Here is a 19,061-nt window from a genome sequence, read left to right as displayed (position 1 = left end):
AAAGAAAAACCTGATGTCCTGCTTCATATGCACTCCGCTCTAAAAACATAATTACCAGAACTCCTAGATAAAACTGGGACAGTCAAACAGAGGTCTCTGTTTTGGCTCAAAACACTAAGAGACTGAGATCCAGAAATCAGACACTGGGAACATGAGAGGAAGAAGAACTGCACTGAATACCTTGAAGCTAATAACAAAACAGATAAGCTGCCCAGAAAACTACCATACCAGATCGAAACAGATTACACAATTCAGTCGGTGGTGAGAGTAAAACAAGTGGAAACACATTCATAGAACACACTCTCAAAGACAGGAGTGCCTGTGGATGCACGTATTCAACCTCCATTAGGGACTGCCCTATTTAAAAAAAAAAAAATAGATTCTACTATAAACACAAGTATAGATGCATTCTGAAAGATAAACTGCTATGCAGTGCTGTAATGACAGTGCTTAAAGAAACAGAATATACAAAAGGAGTTCAATTTTTCTCAAGGATGCTCTTCCTTAAAGAACATTTCTGTCTTTATTCTGCTACCCATCTCAGCAAGCCAATTTATTTTTTGCTTTTGCATTTGTTTTTTTATGAAATGCTGTACTGCAAACAGCAAGTTTCTATTTACAATGAAGCTTTAAAAAAAAATTCCATCAATGCACTTTTTTCACTGCTTCAGTAAGGAGTAGCCAGTCTATTTCAAGAATTAACAATAAAAATCAGTATTTTCCAGATTCAAAGTACCTTCTCCCCATAGGTTACACAGTAGTTATGACATATACTAGCTCAAAACAATTATCATGAGTGCTGTTGTCTTGGACAAATAAAAGAATGCCTGAACTTCATTTCTTTCTTCATATTCATTCATACATACCTAAATCCTCATCCATATCAATCAGTGGTTACGACTGTGATATACAAGAATTGCTCTTCTTTGCCTGAACCACGGTTTTAACTACAAGACTCTTCGAGAAGTCTCTCATGTGGTTAAGCACTACTTTTCTTGTCCTGTATTTAGTTTTACTCTCACTATACGCACTTCAGTTCTGCCAATTTATAGTCTCTTTTCACTCCTAACACAGTAATTAAGCATATAAGTGAAGTTATTTTTCTCTTTGTGTAGCATTGTGTTCATCTATGCTAACAGACTATGATTAAATTAAGAAAAAAAATCTTGTTACATTAGTTTTATTTTAACATATCAGCAATTTTGAAGATTAGATAAGCAAATGATACAACAAAATTTTAGAATACATATATTCTTAAATGGTTTCCAAAGTATTTTTGTCTCTTCAGATAGTGAAGAATAATACTTTACAGATTATAATTTTAAAAAGCTAAAGAATTACTTGGAATTTAGACAACTACATTGTAGGACGAGTTCTCTATAACAAATTATCCAAGTTGATAATATAGCTTAATTCAAGAAAAGTTTTTCACCAGTCAGAAAGTTTAAACAATTAATTCTTCCTTCCCACCACAGTGCAAATAATAGCCTCAAAACTGCTACTTAACTTCCTGAAGTCCTGTGCTTTCTGGCAGGAGGAAAATATTTACTTCAGTGGTGACAAATAAATATTTTAAGAGGTAGAGCAGTGCTGTACTGATTTGCTGCTGACATAATTAGGCTTTTATCCTCAGACTAGGAGAACTGAAGAACAATGTAGGAATTCCAGGAAAATTCTTAACTGTGATTTCAAATAATTTGAATTGTCCAATGGGTAGTTCTCCCTTCACCACTTTCAATGATTAAAAACAAGTTTATACAAGTTTCAGGAAAATTAATAGCATTCCCATGCTAAGGTCATTCCTCAACAGATATTTCAAATTCAGAAGCTGAAACTTAAAACTATTAGTATTTAACACAAATTGAATGTCTTGTGATTTATGAATCTGAGTAAATACCTAATTGAATTCAGTAGCAACAGGCAGGGACTTACGCTACCTGGGACAGATGGAAGAGACTGCACTGTTTCTAGAAGTCTGGGTTACAGTCTGTTGGTTCAATACCAGGCTTTTTAAAGTAGAGGTAAGAGAGAAGTAAGAATGAGATCTAAAAGTAACAGTGAGTAGAGATTCACTTCTCTTCCATCCTGTAACCCTGTTTTAATTTGTTCTTCTGACAGGGCCATGATCTTTCCCATGAGTTGTCACTGACTGCTACTGTACAACCAATCCAGTAACAGCAGTGTTATGAAAGACTACAGGACACTGGAAATCTTGACAACACCTCTCCTTCCTTTTTACCAGGACTGAACAGGAAAACTTCACAAAAACGTTTGCCTGCTCCACCTTCCTCTAGTAACAGCAGCACTGCAAGAAGTGCACAGGAATGCCACAATCCTCAGCACCTTTGCTTTGCTTCAGTGAAGCCAGACAAAAGAGCTGCTTGAAAAGATGAGGAGCTCACTCAGATAAATACAAACAGAAAAGTAAATTCGTCTCACCTTAGTATATTAATGGTAATTTTAAGTCTATCTTGCTTTTTTAGTATTTATGTTGTTTACGTTTTTATTTTTTTAGATGAAATTTCTGGTAACAGACCCAAAGCATGGAAGTCTAGATTAAGAATAATGCACTGGAAAAACAGGATTTTCTAACACCCACAGAAAGCTCCCTCCTACACAGAACATTGTTTCAGTAAAAAAAGATCTCCTAAAATAAGATGCCAATGATGTGCTGCAGTTAAACAATAAAATAGTAAAAACAGTAAAGCTTCAATAGTTTCTCTCTCCCTTGCCAGTGTTTCTGATCTTATCTATCAGAATTAGAGCCAGATGGCTTGCCAAATTCAGAGGCCCAATTGATTTCCTCTTCCTGCCACATTCCCACAAAGGATGACAATGCACAGGTTTAAGCATCTTGCTCCTCTTTCCACTTACAGCTGAGCCCTTAAGTTAATTTTTACCTTTAGGAAAATTTTAAAAAACAACACCCAAACATGAACCAAAAAAAATTACCTAAAAGTCAAATTCTAGATTTTTTCCAAGTATTACCTAGCATTCTTCACTCTATTCCCTGTGCCTATAAATTCTTCCCCAGAAGGTAATCTACTAAAAAATTCATTAATATTTTCCATTACTAAGAACAAAATATCCTACATAACGTTTAGTAGAGCTGAATTAAATGGTACAAACACTGGATAACTATGTAAAAAACTATGACTCACAGAGATGTGAACTTAGGAATTTTCTCCCACTGATAAACTCTGCAAAAAAAAAAAAAAAAAAGTGCAGCTCACATTTAAAAGACCTGCGGTTTCAAAGTTAATTTCACAAATGATCATGAGAGCAGAAGAAGCCCAAAATAAGTATGTTTTCCTAGAAAGAGCTCACTACCAAACTTCCAGATTACCACAAAGTCATTTGCCACTGCAAAGAGATGTACAAGCAGCATGTCAGGAGTGCAAGACAACAGCTGTAAGCACATCCATCTCTTTCCCTTGGTGCACCCATCCATTAGTGGAAAATGGAAACTAAGTGAATTCAACACTTGCCAGTTATACTCTGTAGCACAGAATACAAGTGGCTGTAGAACACTGATGTCAGAAAGGCATTAGATTTTTCCGCCATCATAACTTTCACTTTACGTTTATTAAAAATATATGCATTGATCATGTAAATACTTATCTAGCCAAGCTTCTTCTTTACTTTGACCACAACTATGCATAAACATACATAGGTTATTAAGCATAACAGACAAAGAAATAATAGCTTACATTAGTATAATTATTTAAGAGTTCTCTGATATCCTGTTTCATATATCTATCACAATCCTATCTTCAGGGCTACCTGTAAATGAAAACAGAAGAATTGCAGTAATCACAAAAATCATAGAACGGTTTCAGTTGGAAGGGACCTTCAAAATCATCTAGTTCCAACCCCTCTGCTATAGGCAGGGACACCTCCCTCTAGACCAGGTTGCTCAAAGCCCCATCCAGCCTGGCCTTGAATGCTTCCAGGGAGGAGGCGTTCACAGCCTCACTGGGCAACCTGTTCCAGTGTCTCACCACCCTCACAGTAGGGAATTTCTTCCCAATATCTAGCCTAAATCTACCCTCTTCCAGTTTAAAACCATTTCCCTTCATCCTGTCGCTGCATGCCCTTCTAAAAAAAATCCCTCCCCAGCTTTCCCGAAGCTCCCCTTCAGGTACTGGAAGGCTGCTATAAGGTCTCCTCAAAGCCTTCTCTTCTCCAGGCTGAAGAGCCCCAGCTCTCTCAGCCTGTCCTCATAGGGGAGGTGCTCCAGCCCTCTGATCATCTTCGTGGCCCTCCTCTGGACCTGCTCCAACAACTCCATGTCCTTGTGTTGGGGGCCCCAGAACTGGATGCAGTACTCCAGGTGGAGTCTCACAAGAGCAGAGTAGAGGCGCAGAATCACCTCCCTCAACCTCAGATGGCCTCAAGTTGCACCAGGGGAGGTTTGGGTGGGATATCAGGAAAAACTTCCTTACAGAAAGGGTTGTTAAGCACTGGAACAGGCTCCCCAGGGAGGTAATTGAGTCACCATCCCTGAATGCATTTAAAAACCGTTTGGATGTGGTGCTCAGGGACGTGATTTAGTGGTGGGTTGTTAGGGTAGTATGGTTAGGTTGCAGTTGGACTTGATGATCTTGAAGGTCTTTTCCAACCTGAGAGATTCTATGATTCTATAAAAGGCCACAAAGTTTGTCAGGCATGACTTGCCCTTGATGAAGCCATGCCGGTTACCACCAACAATAATTTTGCTGACAAATTGCTGAGAACTGGGATCATCTTCAAAGCCATCACTTCTTCCCTCAAAAAGATTAATTCCAAGATCACTACAGTAACATGCAGAGAAAAAGCAGCAGCTCTCAAAACGTTTTATTTCCTAGCAGCCTACCAGAAACATTCCAAATGAGCCTGGAAACGCTTTCCATCATCCATACCCTAAAAATTACATCCATGGCAAAAACATTCCAATTTTTGCTGAACCTGCAACTGATGTTCAAAAGAATCTGGTGCTGCATTTCAGAAACTATTTAGATGTAGATCGTCTTTCCACCTAGCTTTCCAGGGATATAAACTAACAGAACTTCAGATATTTTAAATTCAGCACTAATAATGAAATGTATCTGAACAAAGAGAGCAAGTCCCTGGCCACTTCAGGGAAGATACAATTCTTTTCAAATTAGAATAACACTAGAAACTTTTCCTGCAAGTACTCAAAACTTTTATAGACTACTTCAGAGCTTCCTCTACTCCTAAAGCTAGCACCCAACACAACTGAGACAAGATGCGGACACTGAGCACAGCCAGCCCACAGGAAGGCACCTACTTCAAAAAGAGAATTTTACCTTCAAGAGAACATAATACTCAACACCAAGTAGTCCCTTTGTATGGGAACTGCTGAGTCATGGCCTGAACCACTGATTGAGCACCTGGAGGAAAGACCCAGTCAGCCCTGGGAGCACAGGTGAAGGCAATTCACCTGTGCAACCAGAAGGGGTGGAGCCTGGCTCCACCCCTCTTAGGCCTCATTTAAGGGCTGACTGCCCCTGAGGAAGGATCTCTGCCTGGAGATCCTTCCTTGGTGGGAGCCTTTTCCTGCGAGCCCCAAATCTTCCGATTCGGGTGAGCGCTGTATTTTCCTTCCACCTTTTGTAACGCTGTTTCCATTGCGTTAGTCCTGCTTATCGCTACACCCTTCCTACCTGTTCCCAGAAATTCTGGTCACACAGCTGCATTCTCTCCCACTGGAAGTGCGATAATCCAGAACAGTCAAACAGACATGGTCAAAGTAGTGAATTATTTATCTCTGTTTATTCCACCCAGCAAGTTTCATGACAGGCGCTACAAGACAAGAAGTACAGGAATGTACATACTGAGCTACACAAAGAGAGAATTCAACATTGTAAGACCATAATAAGCTTATAACAATGTTCAGTTTTGCAGAATTCACCTAGTGAATTCTGAACTGATCACTCTGAGGTCACCAACCTACAATTTCTTCCACTTGTTATTTCCGCAACATGCATTTAAGAAGGAGAATTAGAAACGAAACAGTAAGTTAGCTTACAGCAGCTGCTTCCATTTGACTATATAAGATTGCTTTATGCTTACAGAATTCAGTTATAGAGAGTTATAGAGAGTTTGAGAACCCATAGTTTGATTTTAAAAAGATGCAAAGATGTGTAATATCATATTTAACATTTGAGAAACTAAGCAGAAGTTGTACATTTTTGAATCATTTATCATCTTTCAGGTAGCTTTGCTCTTACAAGGACATAAGTTGTCTTTATTTTTTTAAGTAATCCTTGAAGTCTAGACCAGGCATGTCCAAAGTGTAGCACAGGACACCCCATCCTGCAGCTGTTGCCTGTACAACCAAGTTGTGCACAGGAGTTGTTACACAATGTTTTCATGATCGTGTGAAAAAATAGAATAGAAGAGTAAGGAAATCCATTAAGTGCCCGTTGAAGTGGATGTACAGGGAAGGAGAGTACATGCTATCCTAAGCTAACAACGTTCAAATGTAAGAAGCTCCAGAGGCACTGCTACCTTCTGACGGTACGACAACATCCAGTACAGTCACAGCAGCAGAGATGGTTCATATTATCCTCAGATAACATTTAGCTACTATCAGATATCTGACATCAGTTATCTATATATCTACAAATTAGTTCCAGCTACAAAAAGAACTAATCTGTTAACTTAAACTACTCCAAGGAAACTAATCACAATGGTGATCTTTTCCTACAGAAATATACTGCCATTTTGGCCTCAATGAAACCAAAGAGATTTGTTTAGCTTTATTTCTCAATTATGAAAATCATTATGCATTCTTAAAGGCTGAAAGTACAATTTAGTGTCAAAACACCATGCTTCTACATCACCGTTATGGAAAGTACAGACAAAACTAAATGAAGAGTAATAAGCTAAAGCTAAATATCTGTATTGAAATATAAGCATCAGAGAAAAAAAAACTTTAAAAAGAGCAGGTAACCGATGAAGAAGAGCAGCAAAAAAAGCAGAATTATCCCAAGATTACTACGTAATAAAAAGACTAGCAACTTCACCACAGCAATATTCACCTCTCCCATTCTTCTTATATAGACAGAAGATGATACAGAATAGATGACTTATAGATGTCTTCCAAATCAGCATCCTTCCTTTCAAAAATTAGTATTTACAAGGTTACACAATGCATGAACAACAAATTTTTAATCAGAAATTAAGGCTGTATTTTAGTCCTCATCTTTCTACTAACTAAAGATCTCTAAGAAAAAAAAAATAAGAAAAGAAACAAAGTACACCTAGTCCAGGTATGCTCTCTATCACCTGTCTCCTCAAACACAATAAAGTTGCTTAACAATTAATAGTTACCTAAGTACAACAGACACTAATTTTTACTGAACTTAGGCAGCAGGAGACAGCATGCCAGCTGTGCTGACAGCGGGTTCTGCATGCCACCTTCACAGTTAGAAGCTGCAGAGGCACACAGCAGCTGCTCCCCAGGATGAAGAGAACAGTTAAGACCACGGGAAACTCATGTGTGAAGCTCTGACCAGCCTCCTACCCCCAACACCACCAAAAATGTACTTCTTGTCTAAAACTGGACCAGAGTCTGTGAACACAGAATTGTTCACATTATCACGACACTAGAAAAAAGATATTCCCCATGTATTCAAAACATGAAACAAAACTCCCCAAATCAGTTCAACTTCTTTAAGTTGTAGAAAAGTAGCTTTTACTTACAAACGGTGTTTTGGACTTTGTAGGTGTTACAAAGATTCTAGGCTAGCAAACTAATAGGTTACCACATTAATGAACCTTTTAAGCTTGAAGAAACAGTGAAATTAGTAAATAGTTAATAACTGATAAACATGCTACTTAAATGTTTTCATTCTGATGTGAAAAGTGTTGTGTGACATAGTTCTATTTACTCAAAAGCTAACAACTGTAAAATAATTATGTATCTGAATCTTCATTTTCCAGATTATTCAGACTTAAAGCTGTACCGACTGTCATAATCAACAATTACATGTTCACAAAATGAAACAATTTTCGTATCCGTAAGAGCAGTTTTCCTGTCTGCCTGACCAGTTACTCATTCAGAAGAGGTTAGATTTGTAAATGTCAAGACACTCTTTCAGGTTATTCCATAGGGAGAATCTTCTGAAAGATGACATATCAAGCACTTGATCTCTACATAACATTTTCCCTAGAAGATTTTCCTTTTTGTTTGTAAGCAGGAAACATAAAAACAGAACAAAAAGCCCAAAGCACAAAGGTAATGATTCATTACACCCCAACAGGAAAGTTGAGTTGATGAATCCTGCTCCCATCCCCATCTATTTCTAGAACCTACTGCTAACACGGTAAGTTTAATGCATGTTACGCATGTGCATGCCTTCCCTAGTGAGGATCCTCCAAGCACAGCCCTCCTCTCTCAGGACTGTGGTCTCTGAACCAACTCCACTGAGGACAAACCATAACTTGGTTTTCTTACACCACCAGTTTACTACACCAGCCAGCTTTCAGTGAGTTATCCCCTCTCTATGGAATCTCCTCAACAATTCTGTGTGAATGGGGTGTGCAAATGCATATCCTACAGATCATCACATTTATATCAAACATTATATACTGTCCGATTTATTAGTAAGAAAACTATACTCATACTTTTGCTAAGACCATTGAAACAATACACAATGGTCATTGTGATAATCATATTCCATAATGTGCTGCATGCTGTAATTTCCACCTCGCTCATTGCAAACATACCTACATAAAGTTACTAATGTTTACAAGAGTTTACTTTAACTCATAAGCAGGGAACAGCCAGGTAAAAAGAATGTTTCCCCAAGCCATCAACACTTACCTATGAACATGTTGTTCCAAACAACACGAGCTACCACGTGTATGCTTGCATCACTTTTTTCATAACACAAATACCAATGTCAGCCTAATTTAGTTGAGATGGTTGATCTCAAGGAAGAATACTCTCCTTCATAACTTCTAAACTATGTTAATGACATGAATGGCATTCTATGATATAACCATTAGCTGTATGCAGTACTGAATTCCACTTTCATCATTAAAAAGAGCCTTATCCATAGCTACCATGGTGACAAAACACCAGTGTAAAAAGTTGCTGCTCCACTACAAGGATCTATTCTTCCCGATGGCATTGAAAAATATCAAGTGCATCGTGAGAAACACAAAAGGTCTGAAAAGAAACAAAATTGCCTCCATTAGAACACAGTGGTTTACAACTAAATTTGTCATGCACTGCTACAATATCTCTCCCCCCATGGAATCTCAAGTCATTACTGGGGCTAAAACACTGCCTTGGAAAGTGACCGTTCTTTGTAAAAGGATTACTCTATTTAGACTTCATTGGTTTTCTGCCAAGCACCAGCCAAATAAGGAAACTGAAGTTTACTGTCATTTATTTTGTCCAGCCCTTTCAGCCACCTAAGAATAACCGTTCTGCTGCTTAGAAAGGTAAGTCCATAAACTACAAACCAAATCATATACTTGTTATCAGCATCAGAAACTTCTTTAGGTCAGTTAAATGCTAACATTTGTCCTCACGCTCAATCAGACTGACAGAGCTGGATTAATAACTTTGCTCATTCCCTGCTATACTAGGCACCGTTAAAGAGCTGCACATGTAACAGTTTCAGAGTACTGCACAGAAGTGACTGTCCAATTCTTACAAACACAGCGTGGATATCGGGGAGAACAAACCAGAAACACTCCAGCTGGCAAGCATGCTGTCTGTGGGCTGTCAGACGGGAGCACAACCCAGATAAGCCAGCAGAGCTATGGCTTCCAGCTCATGCAAGCATTCCCAGTCACGAAGGGACTGACCAATAACTCCTCTTCGAGGCATGTGAATGAATCTGTGGTGAGCGACGCTGCTTTCACTGCATGCAACCAGTAAGCTCCTGCGACAGGAGTAGCGCAGCAGTGCAAAAACCGTACACCAGAACTTCACATGCAGCTTCCCCCCCAACAACTTCGGATGGGACGCTTCGTAAAAATAATAAAGCAGGGGACAAAATAAAGCGGGGCCGCATTAAGCCAGGGGCCCGGCGGCACGCTGGAAAGCGGTCAGACACCAGCACGCTTTTCTTCTTTCACACGGAAGCCCTCGAGACGCACAGAGTGAAGGGCAGAGCAGGGCGGCCGTCCCGGGGCGGGGGCTCCTTCCTGGGGCTGCGCGGCTCCTGCCAGCACCGCGGAACAGACCCGGCTGGCGGGCACGGGGCGCGCGGAGCACCGCGATCTTCGGATTAAAGAAAAGCGACTACCTCCTCCAGGACTTCCTAATTTGCCGAGAACTTAATTACGCCGCGATCGTTCGCGAGGGCAGGACGCGCAGCACCGAGCCGAGCGCCGCCAGCCCAACACCTCCTGCGAACAAAGAAACTTCTGTGCCCGCGGAGCTCGGAACTTTCCGTCTCCCGAGGCATCCCCGGCGCGGCCGCTCCGGAGCTCACGCAGCGCGGCGAGACGGGGCCGCACAAAGGGCCGCGGGCCGAGGGACCGCGCAGGCCGAAAACAGGATATCGGCACGGGGCGAGAACGCCTTCCTGCCAACCCCCGCCGCGGCGGCGGGAGGGCTCCTCCGCTGCCGCCGCCGCCGCCCCCCGGGCCCTGCCGGCGCCGCTCACCTTGCGCCGGGCGTCCGAACCGGGTCCGGCAGCCGCGAGCTTCTCCCGACCCCGAGGAAATGTATTAAATCCAATCGGGCGCTCCGACCGCTGAACAGGGAGTGAAGGGAGAGAAGGAAGGAGGGAGGGAGGGAAGGAGGGAGGAAAAAAAAAACCAACAGCTTTCGACGAGACGGGGGCGGCGGCTGCAGCGCGCCGTGTGCGCGCGCGCGCGTGTGTGTGTATGTGTGTGTGTGTGTGTGTGTGTGTGTGTGTGCGCGCGGGGGGAGGGCTCCTCCCGGCGCCGCGCTTTGCCCCAAGGCAGCCCCGGTCCGCCCGGCCCCGCCCGGCGCCACGACCGCCGCGCACCGACGGCGCCCCCGGTTCGGTCTTGCGACCCTCGCCCGCCCGCAGCCTCGACCCGGGCCGCCGTCCCCCCCAGGGCGCAGGGCCGCCCGCCTCACCTGCCCGCCCGCCGCCGCCCTCTCTCCCCGCCTCCTCTCGCACACTTCCCCCTTCTCCTCCGTTCCGGCTCCCGCCCCTCCCCGTCCGCGGCGGCGGCGGCGGCGAAGCCGCGGGAATGCCCGGGGGGGTGGCGGTAGGGACACGACGGAGGAGTGTACGAGATCGAGGCCGCCGCGCCCCTGCGGCTGCCGGCGCCGCGCACCGCCGTCCAGGCCGGGGGGTGGCACGGCGGGGGCTGGGCGGGAGCGGGGCCGGGGCCGCGGGAGGCGGTGGAGAGGGGGCGGGGCGCGGCGGGGGAGGGGTGCGCGGATCGGCCGCGGCCGCCGCCGCCGCCGAGCCCTACCGGCTGCCCCTCCCCCGTGCCGGCGTGGACTGAGAGCGGGAGGTGGCGGCGCAGCCAATCCCGGGCCACGAGCGTCGTGAGGGACGGGCCGAGGGGCCAATGGAGCCCCACGGGGGGCGGGAGTGCCCTGTGGAGGAATGGGGCGAGGTGGGGGTGGGGGCGCTGTCTGGGCTCCGGCCGGAGCGGCTCGAGGGGAGGGCCCGCGCGGGGTAAGCGGGTACCGTTTGCGGGCCGGGCTGGGCGGCCTTCATCACCCGGTAACGACCGGGAGGGGCGAGAGGCGAAGGCCCTAGAGAGGATGTAGGCGGGCCTTGGTCTCCTCCTGAAGGAATGCAAGTTGTTGAGACAAATTAAATCCTGAATGGTGAATGTTTTCTTGGGCATCAGCAGATCGACTTCCTAATTTAATAATGGCAGATATTACCTCAAAATGGTGAAAATATTGATCACGAAGCAGGCGTTGGCTGTCTGGCATGCATGGCGGTGTTGGCCGAAGACTCCTCGCTGTGCCCGCAGCACCCAGCAACCAGCGCAGGGAGAGCAAATGTGGGAGAGCCATGGGCCTGCCCATGTGCCATGTACAGGCAGCTGTGCTCAGAGGCCTGCAGTACAGGTGTATTTCTAGGTACAACAACACAGCGGTACTGAAATGCTGACAGCCACAACAGCTAGTGATGTACAAATAGAAAATTGGAAAAGCAGCCAGCAGCTTTGTGATAGCTCAAACAGCATTCACTCCTGTTTCCTAGGTCTCGCAGGTGGGGATGTTTTCCTATTTAATTTCCTCGCTGTTTGAAAGAGCTGTTTGACAACCCATGGTGTACGCAATATGCTGCTGCAGCAGTCCTGGAGCCCTGGTTCTGCTCAGCCGCCAGGCAGAGTGCTCCACTGGCAGCAAGGAGGGATGGTCCTGCTGCTCACCTTATGCTCCTTAATTGTCTTCTACAGGGACCATGCCTGAGGACAGAGATGCTTCTGCTTCTGTGCCCATTTAATCCTGGGCTCTTCTACTGGACTGCCACCAGCTCAGCTGTATTTTGGTAATACCTGCTCACTGAGAAATGGACAAAATGCTGAAAAAAAGTCACTGACCAGCAATGGAAAATGGATGTCACGTTAGCACCAACCTGTTGCAAGAAGTGAAGAGACTTTTAAACCCTTGCTGCTCATTGAAAGTAACTTTAGTGGTCTTCCATTCAGGATCATTAATTGCTTCATTCAGTTTCTGATAGGGCTTTGGGCAAAAATGTCTTAATTCAGTGGCGAAACATTCAGCTGGTCATATTTATGTAAGCCCACTATGTTTAACGTTACTGTTACTTATTTAAAACTTCTCAGCTGTGTGTGGGAGTTGCACATTCAAGAATCTAATTTGTATCCAGATACAGAAAACAAGCCCGAATTTCTACTAGGGTAATAATATTCACTGATTGTTTCTTTACTATTCTATGAAATCTCTCTCCATCTTTTTAGAGCATACAATCCTTTGGGGACTACAGCTGTGCCTGGATTTAGATAATTAAACTGAATTAAATATAACCATCAGAGTTTGTAAAAAAAATAAAATTGTTTACATATTTCACAAAACATTATATCACCTTTTGTTAAACAACAGAAAAAAACCACTGCATTGTTGTTGTTTAGATAAGGTATTTTACTTAAAATAATTCTGCTGTGGACTAAGGTCAAGGTTGAGAGCTTCAGCTACTACCGTTAAAAGCAGTGACAATAGATTTAGAATTTTACACCCTAATGAGCTATACTGGTGTTTTAATATAATTACCAATATTTTATCTCATGAGCAATTGATCATAATGATCAAGTAACAAATAACTCATCATAATTAATATGAATGCCTCTGTAACTTATGTCCTCCCTCATGAACTCTTCAAGGCACCTGTGTTATGCATGAGATTGTTGTAGCTTTTATTGGTGTGAAACTGTTCGTTGGCAAAGTTTGCCGCAAATTGCCCAATGCATTTACCAGTGCAGCTTGGTAACAGATGGGTGTGGGAAATTTATAGCAACTATTGTTCCCATGATGGATCTGCCATAGCTGTAACATTAGTTTCAGTCTAAGGCACTGTTACACTTACAGTTTTAGCCATCAAAAGTAAAAGCCTAGCCAAAGACTACTGAAACTACAGATAGCTGGACCACAGCTCCTGAAGACATATTGCACAGACAAGATACAACTATCGATGCAAACTAAGAAAATACCAGGAGTTATCCCCAGGATTTAGAAGTGCTATAAATATCAAGACAGTATTTAGATTACAGCTTCAGCAGAGTCCCCAGCAACATTAATTCCCAGGGATGTTATCCCAGTTACCCTGTAATTACAGATTAAGTGCACAAAGTACAAAATATAGAGTTACATAACGAGTCTTTCAAGTGATACTGTGCAAGTGATCCCAGTGAAAGTTTAAACAAATTCTATATACACAACTTCACATTAGACATGAAGTCCAAACTTCTCTCATTGAAATTTCTGTTTTTGTATATGAAGGCCAATGTGAGTAAACATTGAGTAAACTAAACTGAAGCCCTCTCTAAATCTGTATCTTTTGAGAGTTTAAATGGGCTAAGCAATGCATATGTAGTTGTTCAGAGTGTTTACTGCTGGTTTTCCCAGTTCTTAATAATGTTGTTTGTTACATTCATGTCTTTCAACTTTTCTGACTAGACTGAAAGGCCTCCAGAGTAAACACTTCTCATTAAATGCTGAGGTACTGGAATGGTGGCTCTTAACTTGGTCTGAATTGGGACTTCTGAACATCGTTGCAGTGCAAACATTAAATAATAATCACTGGAAGTCATAATTGCCCAAAAGACATGGAGAGACAATGAGTAATCTTTTCTATAATGAGTGTATATTGAAGTTTTGCCATTTATTTTATAGATACACTGTAATTTGTATTTGTCCATGATCCATTCAAAGTGTTTTAATGTAGCATGTTTTGATTGATCTGATTCACAACTGGATTATACCACAGTTACGCTGGTGAAATCCATTTAAAAGCAACAACAACAACAGAACAACAGTATAATGCAGTGGCAATTAAGGCCCAGAAGTATGTTGTCCACATTCCTTAATGTATAATGCCTCTCTCCTGTATTTTAGGAGAAGCTAATTAAGCTATCTCTGTTCGGTTTAATGTTGAAACAATGAAAAACCAATACTAACTAAACATTGTGTTATGCCATAGAAAGAAGTTTTCTCTGTGCTGGGCTCTATTGTTCTCAAATAGTAAAATATCAAATATAGCAGTGAACATAAATGTATTATGTAATTAAGTTTTACAGTATTACGCAAGTAGCAATAGGAAACCTTTGTAACACCACAACCTATTTTGTATATACTGTGTTCCAGAAATGGTTAGGAATGTTTTAGAGTTATTTTTAAACATTTAATTGTGACTTTTTGTTTGTATTTCTCTTCCTTGGTAACCATGGGTGAGCTCCTGAATTCTGGCTGAGGAGCACTTGGCACGGTGTTTCATGAGGAGAAAAGACTAAAAGGTGAAGTTAAGGCACCTTTACTCTTGCCTGGCTTGCACTGCTTTGCTCCTGGGCAGTCTCCTTAGCACTGACTTTAAGCTACGCTGCAGCCTCTTAGCCTAAGAGCCTGTTTTGACAGCCGATGCCCTCACGTGAACACTGCACCGGTCAAAACAAACAGAAAGGAATGAAAATGGCAGCCATGCCGTGTGAGGACAGGGACCTCTGTGGATTGTAGCCATCAGTCCCTCACTCATGAGCTCTTGCAGAGCTGCTTCTGGCCACACTAAAGACAGAGTTAAACATGAAGTTGTCAAAAAATGTGCTTAAAATGAGCTATTTATCAATATTTTTCCTATAAACCCTTACCAACTGCCCTTAGATTTTTGGATCCAAAAAGTGTAACAATTAAGGCTGATGAGGGTATTTGTGTCCGGAGGCTCTCATCAGACCAGAAATAGCTATTCTATCTGAAATCAAGCACGCTAGCTCTGTAGTAAGTCCATAATATCTCTATGTAGTTAAATTGCTCCTGTAGTGCTGCATCCTGCAGGAAAATGATCATTCATGTCTCTTCACTGGTAGGAAAGAATTTCTGTGACAAGTTTGCTTAAAATGAACAGTGCTGGTGTTTTTAAGCTAATGAAAACACAAGAGAATGAATTCTGGAGTGCCAAGTTGATGAAGAGGTGATGTGTTGGTAGACATTATAAATGTATAAAAAATATCACTCCATAATTGTTGTATGTAGGCATATTTATGATACCTATCATGCTAACCAATGAATAACTCCCAGTTTCTGTAACTGTTGGATGAATTGCATTTATTTCACATTCTAAGACTTCTTGTCATGGATCACTTCTTTATCTCTGTTTTGACCTTTGAGTTTTCTTATGAAGAGCTAACACTGACAGTCCAAATCTGTTCATTTTTTGCAACACTATTATAGATATGCACACAGTCCTTACATTTTCCTCGTCTGTCCATTCACCTCACTTTCTATCAAAAATCTCAATAATATATCAACAAGTCCTAAAAATATGTAAATTCCTGGATTTAATGTTGGCTCAATTATATTTAAAGCTCAGTTTCATATGGACTGCCATGTTTGGAACTTCAGGTTAAATCTCAGTGATGCAAACAGAAAACATTTTGTGTGACTGGCATAACTGAAAACACCTACAGACTTTCTAAATTTTCCTGTGGGAAGAACAGTTTCAGAGATGCTTTTTAAAATCTAAAATAAACATTTTTTTAGTTTTATCTGTCCTTAGCTCTCAGGCATGATAGTTGCAAACAATAGAACTAAAGAAATAATTCAAATGTTTTAAGCCACGAGTTTCATCTCGTTGTTTCCTCCATCAGAAGGAAGGATCCTAATACAAATCTTACCTGGAAGACATGACTAATATGCTACACATCAGTAAGGAAGTACTGACTTTCCAGGCCACAGAGATGAAAAAGTTATGGATCAACTCATTTCCGTTCCTACAAACAAGCAAATGCTCTCAACAGAGAAAGCTGATTTACCAAGTGCTTTGAGAAGAACACTTTAGTATAGAGCTGTAATTATTCTTTAATATGATTTCTATAAATAATGCATTTAAAATATTTTATTTAGTTAAGCTTAGGTTGAAAAAATGCATCGATTCTGACTAACCATGCTATTAACAAAAGAACAGTGACTACAACTGAGCACCGCAGCAAAAGCAACGCAACATATTTCTATTAATATATTTCGTAGTGTTGTAATTAGTGTGCATTGAGATTAAGCAGACACAGATCTTTGGGGTGAAATTGCCCCTTTGAATGTGCTCTGCAAAAAAAAATAAAAAAATGCCTAGAAATAAAAATAGCCTTGTTCTTTACAGTTGATGAGACAAATTAAATCTTTACACAGGTGGCACAGAAGCCTTTAGATTCAAGGAAAAACATTCAGTATGAACTACACTTGTTGTAATGAGGCCCTTAGGGCACTGCTTTTCAACCTTATAGTTACCTGCGTGAAGTCAAAATGCACTGTATTTCCCTCTTCCTCCCAAACCTTTCCCATCTTCTGCAGAAGTGGGAGAAAAAGTGTACCAGTTGAAAGTGTTTCTAAGTTCTGTGCATTCTGAGAGTGTAGTTGTGATGCTCTGGATATTATGCTGTGACACTAGTGAGACAAGCTTTGTGGAAGAGGTAATAATCTTTAATTAGAAGAACTGACAGAAGTGGGGAAAACAAACAAGCTTTTGGACTTGACTGACACTCGTTAATTAGATCTGACAAGTAGCAAAATCCAAACTAAATACAAGTTAGATGTGATTGTTCTTATTATAATAAAAGATTTTAATCAATTAAACCATGTGAGAGAGAACAGTTGCTAACATGAATGTACAGGGATGAATCAGCAAGAAAATGGTAAGCTTTAAAAACAGTGTCACAACTGAGCCTACAATTTGTTTATCCATTGTTGAGAATTTAGTTCCCAGGATCATTTACTGAAAATTATTTGTAGGACTCCCATGAGGATCTGACCTGTGCAAGAGATAGAATTTATTCTTTATTTTAAAAATATTCTCTTATAATTCGATGTGTTTTGTCCTCAGTCAGATATCTCTGTAGTTCATTGTTATGAATAATGATCAATTAGCTTCACATACCTAACTCTCATGAGGGCATTTGATGTGTTTGATGTAATATATCACATTTTAAAAAGTGGAGGAGCAAGATGCATGGAAATAATTCTTTGGAGCACTGACATCAATTATGTTAAAGATGTTGTTATTCATGAATTTTGCATTTGCTGTGCTGGCAAGATTTTGTTTTGATGAGCATTTGTTCATACAGGGGCAATTTGCTACTGGTTATTAATTCAATACTGGAAGCACTATTTGAAAAGAGAGATAGACAGGGGTACCTGGAAGAATACTTCATGGAATTTTTTTTAGTAGATGCTGTAATTATTTAACATTTTTATATATGTGTATATATCTATACACCAGCATCCAAACAAATGGAATATACAAAAACATACTGTCAGTGAGGGTTTTCTTTTTGCCTTGTTAGGTTCAGAGATGGTATTGCATTGTCTAATTCAAAAGCACAGCCTGTATCTTGCAGGGCATTTTTGAAGACTTTTTCCTAGAGTGTTTTGTATGGTGGCTGATTTTGTGAAGTGTGTTAATTTGTGGTTTCCTATACAGGGTAATTTGTACTGTAATTTTTTTGTCAGCCACGTTATCTAGAAAGATGATGTTCATTCTAGTACAGGAAATGTAGTGAATACTGAATTTGTAGAGAAATCAGTGGAGAAGCTCAGGTGACAAAGGTGGGTGTATTTTAGATACAGAGTAGGTTTGTTGGCACAGTTCTCTCAAACACCTTCCCACTAATAATCGATGAACAAATTGGCATACTGTTATTAAGGAGGCATTATAAAATATTCTCAGATTTTGTTTGTCCTACCCTAGTGATATGCATAGGTCTGTGTTAGTATGAGTAACAACCACCTCCATCTGAAAAACCATTGATTTAGGTGTATCATCATGTCATTAAAGAAGAGAAACAACTGTATACTTTTTCAGTTCTTTCTTTACTATTAGCAGAAACCTGGAATTAGTCCACAGTAAAACCAGGAGACATTTCAGAGATAAATCCTCTGAGATGTGGATATCCAGGAACTACTTTTTAAGATATACATATATTGAATCACTGTCCTTGTCAGGCTGTTCAGCATTTTAGATCTGCATAGACATCTTCTCCTCCTAACTCTGAAGAAAAAAGGAAATTACCAGGATATGATTGTGTTCTTTTCCATGTCATACTTACTGAATTTACTGTATGAACTATATTGCTTGCAATTCAGCTGTACATTTATGTTTCAACATAATTATTAATAAGTAGATTTCTGCATATATATGTATTTATATATACATCAATACACTGAAGCCTAAATCTGAAATATGCTAGATGAGATTCATAATGCTAAAAGTAATGCCTCCTATTTATTTCCATGGAAACTGCAACAAATACAAAGAGCGCAATGATACTATTTGATAAATTCTCAGCTACAAAACACTCCTTTTCAACACAGACACCACCATTAGCTGTGCACTTTCATCAGCGATGAACAAGAGCCTGCATGCTGTGTTCAT

At 41.2% G+C, this 19,061-nt stretch overlaps 1 protein-coding gene and 1 long non-coding RNA gene across 5 annotated transcripts in view; one reads left to right on the top strand and one right to left on the bottom strand.

Annotated features, from left to right (window-relative positions):
- ERBIN (erbb2 interacting protein) overlaps nucleotides 1–11,146 on the bottom strand; it is a 114,080-nt gene extending 102,934 nt beyond the window's left edge. The window contains exons 1-2 of one of the 3 annotated variants that reach the window (XM_021379495.1): nucleotides 11,078–11,146; nucleotides 10,635–10,724 (exon numbers count right to left, since the gene is read on the bottom strand). The gene's annotated coding sequence lies outside the window, so the exon portion shown is untranslated. The remainder of the gene's footprint in view (nucleotides 1–10,634; nucleotides 10,725–11,077) is intronic. The other 2 variants (XM_021379492.1, XM_021379494.1) reach the window with 2 other exon arrangements.
- On the top strand, nucleotides 11,561–14,636 carry LOC110389308. 2 transcript variants are annotated; one of them, XR_002433115.1, is made up of 2 exons: nucleotides 11,561–11,630; nucleotides 12,370–14,636. It is a non-coding gene; the product is annotated as an uncharacterized LOC110389308 (long non-coding RNA). The 2 variants fall into 2 exon arrangements; XR_002433116.1 differs by having other exon boundaries at nucleotides 11,575–12,179.

This window comes from Numida meleagris, chromosome Z (genome assembly GCF_002078875.1).
Source record: "Numida meleagris isolate 19003 breed g44 Domestic line chromosome Z, NumMel1.0, whole genome shotgun sequence".
Classification (NCBI taxonomy): domain Eukaryota; kingdom Metazoa; phylum Chordata; class Aves; order Galliformes; family Numididae; genus Numida; species Numida meleagris.
This window is presented reverse-complemented; position numbering and strand designations above follow the sequence as displayed.